The sequence below is a fragment of the Dendronephthya gigantea genome, unplaced genomic scaffold (assembly GCF_004324835.1).
Source record: "Dendronephthya gigantea isolate DGI-Jeju-01 unplaced genomic scaffold, DenGig_1.0 000302F, whole genome shotgun sequence".
In the NCBI taxonomy this organism is placed as follows: Eukaryota; Metazoa; Cnidaria; class Anthozoa; order Malacalcyonacea; family Nephtheidae; genus Dendronephthya; species Dendronephthya gigantea.
In genome coordinates this window covers 64,822-72,919 of record NW_021163312.1, presented here as the reverse complement: position 1 = coordinate 72,919, position 8,098 = coordinate 64,822, and positions in this window count along the sequence as shown.

The following is an 8,098-nucleotide window of genomic DNA, read 5'->3' as shown; positions in this document are numbered from 1 at the left end:
ATAATTAGCATATTACTCATAAAAAATGATGGTTGCGATGGCAACCATGATGCTCATTATGATGATTTTATTCATAATTAGCATATTATTCATAATAAATGATGCTCATGATGATGATTTTCATCATAATTAGCATAGTAATCATAATAAATAATGGTTACCATGGCAACCAAGATGATCATTATGATCATTTTGACCATAATTAGAATATTATTCATAATAAATGATGGTTGCAATTGCAACCATGATGCTCATTATGATGATTTTGATCATAATTAGCATATTAATTATAATAAATTATGGTTGCTATGGCAACTATGATGATCATTATGATGATCTTTGTCATAATTAGCATATTATTCTTAATAAATGATGGTTGCTATGGCAACCATGATGCTCATTATGATGATATTGATCATAATTAGCATATTAATCATAATAAATTATGGTTGATATGGCATATATGATGACCATTATGATGATTTTTATCATAATTAGCATATTAATTATAATAAATAATGGTTGCCATGGCCACTATGATGCTCATTATTATGGTTTTGATCATAATTAGCATATTAATCATAATAAATAATGGTTTCCATGGCGACTATGATGATCATTATGATGATTTTGATCATAATTAGCATATTAATCATAATAAATAATAGTTGCCATGGCAACTATGATGATCATTATGATGATCTTGATCAAAATTACCATATTAATCATAATAAATTATGGTGGCCTTGGCAACTATGATGATCATTATGATGATCTTGATCATAATTACCATATTAAATATAATAAATGATTGTTGCCATAGCAACCATGATCCTCATTATGATGATTTTGATCATAATTAGCATATTAATCATAATAAATGATGGTTACCATGTCAACCATGAAGATCATTATTATGATCTTGATCATATTCAGCATATTAATCATAATAAATTATGGTTGCCATGCCAACCATGATGCTCATTATGATGATTTTGACCATAATTAGCATATTAATCATAATAAATGATGGTTGCCAAGGCAACTATGATAATCATTATGATGATGTTGATCATAATTACATATTAATTATAAAAATTATGGTCGCCATGGCAACTCTAATGATCATTATGATGATCTTGATCATAATTAGCATATAATAAATGATGGTTGCGATGGCAACTATGATGCTCATTATGATGATTTTGATCATAATTAGCATATTAATCATAATAAATCATGGTTACCATGGCAACCATGATGATCATTATGATGATCTTGATCATCATTAGCATATTACTCATAATAAATAATGGTTGCCATGGCAACCATGATGATCATTATGATGATTTTGACTATAATTAGCATATTGATCATAAAAAATGATGGTTGCCATGGCAACTATGATCATCATTATGATGATTTGGATCATAATTTGCATATTATTCATAATAAATGATGGTTGCCATGGCAAGCATGATACCATTTATGATGATTTTGATCATAATTAGCATAATAATCATAATAAATAATGGTTTCCATAGCGACTATGATGCTCATTATGATGATTTTGATCATAATTAGCATATTAATCGTAATAAATAATGGTTGCCATGGCAACTATGATGATCATTATGATGATCTTGATCAAAATTACCATATTAATCATAATAAATTATAGTTGCCATTGCAACTATGATGATCATTATGATGATCATCATCTTGATCATAATTACCATATTAAATATAATAAATGATTGTTGCCATGGCAACCATGGTCCTCATTATGATTTTTTGATCATAATTAGCATATTAATCATAATAAATGATGGTTACCATGTCAACCATGAAGATCATTATTATGATCTTGATCATATTCAGCATATTAATCATAATAAATTATGGTTGCCATGCCAACCATGATGCTCATTATGATGATTTTGACCATAATTAGCATATTAATCATAATAAATGATGGTTGCCATGGCAACTATGATAATCATTATGATGATGTTGATCCTAATTACATATTAATTATAACAAATGATGGTCGCCATGGCAACTCTAATGATCATTATGATGATCTTGATCATAATTAGCATATAATAAATGATGGTTGCCATGGCAACTATGATGATCATTATGATGATCTTGATCATAATTAGCATATTAATCATAATAAATGATGGTTGCTATCACAACCATGATGATCATTATGATGATTTTGATCATAATTAGCATATTAATTATAATAAATGATGGTTGCCATGGCAACTATGATGATCATTATGATGATCTTGGTTATAATTAGCCTATTAATCATAATAAATGATGGTTGCTATGGCAACCATGATGCTCATTATAATGATTTTGATCATAATTAGCATATTAATCATAATAAATTATAATTGCGATGGCAACTATGATGATCATTATGATGATCTTGATCATAATTAGCATATTAATCATAATAAATGATGGTTGCCATTGCAAATATGATGATCATTATAATGATCTTGATAATAATTAGCATATTAATCATAATAAATTATGATTGCCATGGCAACCATGATGATCCTTATGATGATTTTGATCATAATTAGCATATTAATTATAATAAATTATGGTTGCCATGGCAACTATGATGATCATTATGATAATCTTGGTCATAATTAGCATATTAATCATGATAAATGATGGTTGCTATGGCAACCATGATGCTCATTATGATGATATTGATCATAATTAGCATTTTAATCATAATAAATTATAGTTGATATAGCAACTATGATGACCATTATGATGATCTTGATCATAATTAGGATATTAATCATAATAAATAATGGTTGCCATGGCAACTATGATGATCATTATGATGATCTTGATCAAAATTACCATATTAATCATAATAAATTATGGTTGCCTTGGCAACTATGATGATCATTATGATGATCTTGATCATAATTACCATATTAAATATACTAAATGATTGTTGCCATGGCAACCATGATCCTCATTATGATGATCTTGATCATTAATAGCATATTAATCATAATAAATGATAGTTGCCATTGCAACTATGATGATCATTATAATGATCTTGATAATAATTAGCATATTAATCATAATAAATTATGATTGCCATTGCAACCATGATGATTATTATGATGATTTTGATCATAATTAGCATATTAATTAAAATAAATTATGGTTGCTATCGCAACTATGATGATCATTAGGATGATCTTGGTCATAATTAGCATATTAATCATAATAAATGATGGTTGCTATGGCAACCATGATGCTCATTATGATGATATTGATCATAATTAGCATTTTAATCATAATAAATTATGGTTGATATAGCAACTATGATGACCATTATGATGATCTTGATCATAATTAGAATATTATTCATAATAAATAATGGTTGCCATGGCAACTATGATGATCATTATAATGATCTTGATCAAAATTACCATATTAATCATAATAAATTATAGTTGCCTTAGCAACTATGATGATCATTATGATGATCTTGATCATAATTAGCATATTAATCATAATAAATGATGGTTGCAATCACAACCATGATGATCATTATGATGATTTTGATTATAATTAGCATATTAATTATAATGAATGAAGGTTACCATGCAAACCATGATGATCATTATGATGATTTTGATCATAATTAGCATATTAATCATAATAAATTATGGTTGATATGGCAACTATGATGACCATTATGATGATCTTGATCATAATTAGCATATTATTCATAATAAATGATGTTTGCCATAGCAACTATGATAATCATTATGATGATGTTGATCATTATTAGCATATTAATCATAATAAATTATAGTTACCATGGCAACCATGATGCTCATTATGATGATTTTGATCATAATTAGCATATTAATCATAATAAATAATGGTTGCCATGGAAACTATGATGATCATTATGATGATCTTGATCAAAATTACCATATTAATCATAATAAATGATGGTTACCATGGCAACCATGATGATCATTATGATGATCTTGATCATAATTAGCATATTACTCATAAAAAATTATGGTTGCGATGGCAACCATGATGCTCATTATGATGATTTTGATCATAATTAGCATATTATTCATAATAAATGATGTTTGCCATAGCAACTATGATAATCATTATGATGATGTTGATCATTATTAGCATATTAATCATAATAAATTATAGTTACCATGGCAACCATGATGCTCATTATGATGATTTTGATCATAATTAGCATATTAATCATAATAAATGATGGTTGCAATCACAACCATGATGATCATTATGATCATTTTGACCATAATTAGAATATTAATCATAATAAATGATGGTTGCAATGGCAACCATGATGATCATTATGATGATTTTGATCATAATTAGCATATTAATTATAATAAATTATGGTTGCCATGGCAACTATGATGATCATTATGATGATCTTGGTCATAATTAGCATATTAATCTTAATAAATGATGGTTGCTATGGCAACCATGATGCTCATTATGATGATATTGATCATAATTAGCATATTAATCATAATAAATTATGGTTGATATGGCATATATGATGACCATTATGATGATCTTGATCATAATTAGCATATTAATCATAATAAATAATGATTGCCATGGCAACTATGATGATCATTATGATGATCTTGATCAAAATTACCATATTAATCTTCATAAATGATGGTTACCAAGGGAACCATGATGATCATTATGATGATCTTGATCATAATTAGCATATTACTCATAATAAATGATAGTTGCGATGGCAACCATGATGCTCATTATGATGATTTTGATCATAATTAGCATATTATTCATAATAAATGATGGTTGCCATGGCAACTATGATAATCATTATGATGATGTTGATCATTATTAGCATATTAATCATAATAAGTTATAGTTACCATGGCAACCATGATGCTCAATATGATGATTTTGATCATAATTAGCATAGTAAACATAATAAATGATGGTTACCATGGCAACAAGATGATCATTATGATCATTTTGACTATATTTAGAATATTAATCATAATAAATGATGGTTGCCATGGCAACCACGATGCTCATTTTGATGATTTTGAAAATAATTACAAATTAATTATAATAAATCATGGTTGCCATGGCAACTATGATGATCATTATGATGATCTTGATCATAATTAGCATATTAATCATAATAAATGATGGTTGCAATCACAACCATGATGATCATTATGATGATTTTGATCATAATTAGCATATTAATTATAATAAATTATGGTTGATATGGCAACTACGATGACAATTATGATGATCTTGATCATAATTAGCATATTAATCATAAAAAATAATGGTTGCCATGGAAACTATGATGATCATTATGATGATCTTGATCAAAATTACCATATTATTCATAATAAATGATGGTTGCCATCGCAACCATGATGATCATTATGATGATTTTGACCATAATTAGCATATTCATCATAATAAATCATGGTTGTTATCGCAACTATGATGATCATTATGATGATCTTGATCATAATTCGCATATTACTCATAATAAATGATGGTTACCATGGCAACCATGATGATCATTATGATGATATTGATCATAATTAGCATATTACTCATAATAAATGATAGTTGCGATGGCAACCATGATGCTCAATATGATGATTTTGATCATAATTAGCATATTATTCATAATAAATGATGGTTGCAATGGCAACTATGATAATCATTATGATGATGTTGATCATTATTAGCATATTAATCATAATAAATCATAGTTACCATGGCAACCATGATGCTCATTATGATGATTTTCATCATAATTAGCATAGTAATCATAATAAATAATAGTTACCATGGCAACCAAGATGATCATTATGATCATTTTGACCATAATTAGAATATTAATCATAATAAATGATGGTTGCCATGGCAACCATGATGCTCATTATGATGATTTTGATCATAAATACATATTTTGATTATAATAAAACATGGTTGCCATGGCAACTATGATGATCATTATGATGATCTTCATCATAATTAGCATATTAATCATAATAAATGATGGTTGCCATCACAACCATGATGATCATTATGATGATTTTGATCATAATTAGCATATTAATTATAATAAATTATGGTTGCCATGGCAACTATGATGATCATTATGATCATCTTGGTCATAATTAGCATATTAATCATAATAAATGATGGTTGCTATGGCAATCATGATGCTCATTATGATGATATTGATCATAATTAGCATATTAATCATAATAAATGATAGTTGATATGGCAACTATGATGACCATTATGATGATCTTGATCATAATTAGCATATTAATCATAATAAATAATGATTGCCATGGCAACTATGATGATCATTATGATGATGTTGATCATTATTAGCATATTAATCATAATAAATCATAGTTACCATGGCAACCATGACGCTCATTATGATGATTTTCATCATAATTAGCATAGTAATCATAATAAATAATAGTTACCATGGCAACCAAGATGATCATTATGATCATTTTGACCATAATTAGAATATTAATCATAATAAATGATGGTTGCCATGGCAACCATGATGCTCATTATGATGATTTTGATCATAAATACATATTTTGATTATAATAAAACATGGTTGCCATGGCAACTATGATGATCATTATGATGATCTTCATCATAATTAGCATATTAATCATAATAAATGATGGTTGCCATCACAACCATGATGATCATTATGATGATTTTGATCATAATTAGCATATTAATTATAATAAATTATGGTTGCCATGGCAACTATGATGATCATTATGATCATCTTGGTCATAATTAGCATATTAATCATAATAAATGATGGTTGCTATGGCAATCATGATGCTCATTATGATGATATTGATCATAATTAGCATATTAATCATAATAAATGATGGTTGATATGGCAACTATGATGACCATTATGATGATCTTGATCATAATTAGCATATTAATCATAATAAATAATGATTGCCATGGCAACTATGATGATCATTATGATGATCTTGATCAAAATTACCATATTAATCATAATAAATTATGGTTGCTATGGCAACTATGATGATCATTATGATGATCTTGATCATAATTACCATATTAAATATACTAAATTATTGTTGCTATGGCAACCATGATCCTCATTATGATGATTTTGATCATAATTAGCATATTAATCATAATAAATTATGGTTGATATGGCAACTATGATGACCATTATGATGATCTTGATCATAATCAGCATATTAATCATAATAAATAATGGTTGCCATGGAAACTATGATGATCATTATGATGATCTTGATCAAAATTACCATATTATTCATAATAAATGATGGTTACCATGGCAACCATGATGATAATTATGATGATCTTGATCATAATTAGCATATTACTCATAAAAAATTATGGTTGCGATGGCAACCATGATGCTCATTATGATGATTTTGATCATAATTAGCATATTATTCATAATAAATGATGTTTGCCATAGCAACTATGATAATCATTATGATGATGTTGATCATTATTAGCATATTAATCATAATAAATTATAGTTACCATGGCAACCATGATGCTCATTATGATGATTTTGATCATAATTAGCATATTAATCATAATAAATGATGGTTGCAATCACAACCATGATGATCATTATGATCATTTTGACCATAATAGAATATTAATCATAATAAATGATGGTTGCAATGGCAACCATGATGATCATTATGATGATTTTGATCATAATTAGCATATTAATTATAATAAATTATGGTTGCCATGGCAACTATGATGATCATTATGATGATCTTGGTCATAATTAGCATATTAACTAATAAATGATGGTTGCTATGGCAACCATGATGCTCATTATGATGATATTGATCATAATTAGCATATTAATCATAATAAATTATGGTTGATATGGCATATATGATGACCATTATGATGATCTTGATCATAATTAGCATATTAATCATAATAAATAATG